Genomic DNA, 3499 nt, shown 5'->3' with positions numbered 1-3499 from the left:
TCGGCCTTATAGACCCAAAGATCTTGAACGTCAGTTTTCTAGCTTAAGTCTTTTAAATCAATCAGTTTTTACATCAGACTTCACAACTGTTCAGTGAATGGTTTGATGAAGCTGTTCCTGTTGGAGGTTTTACCCAAACATTATCTCACACTTTTGTTTGTTCATTGCGAAGAATCTAACAATATTTCGACACTACACATATTATTATTCTTTTTGCAAAAGATACACTCTTGTCACTTGGCAATTATAGAGCTCTAAAACTTACGAACCTTATAATACAAAACCTATCATTGACTGACCGACACATAAATAATGGGCAGCCTTTGCTTCTCTGTGGCTGCTGGTCTCTTTGATGACCTTTTTAAAATTTAAATACGACAAGGCAAATAAATACATTAATATTTTCTAAAAATAAAAATTATACATTATTGCTTTGTATAAATTGGTCTAGAAATAATATTTAACTTATGCAACTTGTTCATTACTGGTCTAGTAAGTTGAACTTATGCAATTAGTCTGATACTTCGCAATGAACAAACAATATGATACTAATTGCATAAGTTCAACTTACTAGACCAGTAAATATACACACATGACACACCCATCTTATATGATATATACTTTTTATAACGAATGATTTTACATAGAAAACTAGAGAAAATTGAAGGATGACAACCATGCCTTCGAACATATCTCCGACAAACCTTTTACGGACCAGCTTATCCGAATCGCAAATATGTTGTTCTTACAATTCATTCAATTTAAAACATAGATGTATAGATCTTGATTGATCTTGATTATCAATAGGGCAAATGTTTATTGCTTACTTAAACGAGATCCCAAATTATTGATTGATTGGTTGAGTTAATTTATCATTTCTATTCTGATTTTCGTTTTGCTTGTTCATCCAAGTCAACGTCCTCTTTCTCATTGTATTTTTCAGCAAATATAGTTAAGCTTTCTACAATAGAATGAATGTTTTATGAACTGTTTGTGAGTTTCTTAAATATTAACTCGTATTTACTTTTATTTTATTAGGTATTTTATGTTATTGTGTCATAGGTTTATTTTCCTGTAAATTTTGTAATTATATTTTTATATTCATACGAAAAAAAATTAACGTCTCATATTTTTCTTATTAAACCGTTCCATGAGTTTCTTTAAAAATTGATATTATCTTCCTTCTCTCCTCTCTTGTTTGTTTAGCCACTATTGGGGTAAGTATACCCCTACTTCACATTTTTGGTATCAACCAAAAAAAATATCAATAGGTCAATGAAAATTCAAATTAACCTGGAAAAAATAAATGTCGGAAAGCAGTTGAAAATTACATTTAAAAAGTTGGTCAATTTTGGTTACTTTTTTTTTTATTAGATACTATATATAGGTCAATACCTATACATATATGCAAATTTTTATTTATTCATATGATGTTTTCTTACAACATTCCATGACTATTTAAGATTACTAACCTAAAAAAATGTGAACACATATCAATTTTTATATAAATAATAATTTTATGCATGAAGGGTTTAATAGTTATCAAAATAAATAATACATGTACCGTGTTGATTTGTCAAACTTTCCCAAACAAGACCCTTTAATTTCAACTATCTTCCATTTTTCTTTTGTCCAATATCTTCCATTTTATATATGTGAAAATGATCAATTTATTGAATAAAGGACATGTGATGAATCGGACTGATTTCTTATTTATTATTTTCTACAAGAAATTGATATCAATTCTAAAACATCAAAAATTCAAAATTCATTCTTCATTTTATTTCATTTCCTTTATTTTTTTTTGTGTTGATCAACCATTTTATTTTGTTTCATCCATTTAGTGTAATTTTGGTAGATAAGAACATCGTCTGTCACATCAAGATTTCAATGATCCATGTAACTGGCCATTTACAAAAATCTATTCACTATTAATATAACAAGGATAATTGAAACAAATGATAGTTCTTAAAAGACGGTAGGGTTTGTCCAAATTAGGACAAGGACGCCCACAAGGCCACAACCACAGCACTCGTACCATATATGAGATTTTAGGGTTAATTATGTAGTGGAGAACATCTGAAAAAGAGAAGTCAACCCTATATAATTAGATTCAGGCATTTAAATAAATATTAGCATGGGGAAAAAAAACAAGTATGTGCATGTATCAATCATACATATACACTTCTCTCTCGATTGTTCTTCCATCTTTATCTCATCTCTTTATCTCTTATTATTAGGTTTTATTCTTTTGTTTGGCGTGACAAGTTTCCCATAACCATTTTTGGAAAAATTCAAATCATTGTTTCAGTTTTACCCCATGCTACATTAGAAGGTTTTAATTGGTCTTGGTCTTGGTCTCTTTGTATTAATATAATATTTTTATCTTTAGAGATGTCTAACATGATTCAGTAAAACCTAAGTACTGGATTACGTATTGAACATGTAACAAGTTAAAGCATTCGAACAAAATATTGAAACTTTAAAAGAAAATATATAATGCTACGTGTTTATATGAAAAAAAATTCAAACTAACTCTTAACCAAATTAAACATGTTTTAATTTGTATATACTATCACACAAACATTTATGAGATTTTATTCATAATTATTCTTTTATTCAAAACAGTACTTTTGTACTACTGGGATACCATGTCTCTAAATGATTATAATACGACACACAAATTAAAATAATACAGATACCCATCTAAGTTTATATATTTAATGTATAATATTTTTCTAACCACATATTATATATATATATACTAGGTTTTGACCCCCGCTACAGCGCAGAGGAAATAATTACTTATATATAAATTTTAACGGATTATTAAAAATAATTTGTTTAATTTTTTACTAAAATTTTTTTTTAACGGATTAAAATATATTAAAGTTTAATTTTATTACAGTGCAGTCGATTACAATGAATCATATATTTGTATAATAAGTTTAAATAGATTACCAAAAAAATAAGTTTAAATAAAATAATAAAAGGAAAAAGCGAGTAGATAATAATATATTGAGTTTTTCTACAATTAAAAAAAGGATGAAAATTTGATAACACGATAAATTATTCAATTTGACCATTTTTGTAGTAGAAGTAGGAATAGACGTAAAAATTACATACTACAATATATTTTTTGAAGGACCAACCCGTAACATAATTCATATCGTAAAAACATTATTCACAACTCGTTTTACCATTATAATTGTGATTTAAAAAAATTACCAGTGAACTATCTAAAATTTACGTAGTTTGATATATAATATTTTATCAATAAAACTTATGTCTCCAAATTTAGATCTTTGTATTGAAAACAATAGTTATAGTATTTTAAATCTAAATTTTTTATATATTTGAACCTTTTAATTATAATATTTTGAAACTTTTAAAATTTTTAAATATGCTCATGTAACAATGATTTTAATATTGGTCATATTTATAATGATTTTAAATCATTGTCCAAAATATTTAACCGAGTGTAATTGAGTATCATATG

The sequence above is a fragment of the Capsella rubella genome, unplaced genomic scaffold (assembly GCF_000375325.1).
Source record: "Capsella rubella cultivar Monte Gargano unplaced genomic scaffold, Caprub1_0 scaffold_4, whole genome shotgun sequence".
In the NCBI taxonomy this organism is placed as follows: Eukaryota; Viridiplantae; Streptophyta; class Magnoliopsida; order Brassicales; family Brassicaceae; genus Capsella; species Capsella rubella.
The sequence above is the reverse complement of the archived record's forward strand: the minus strand, read 5'-3'. Positions refer to the sequence as shown.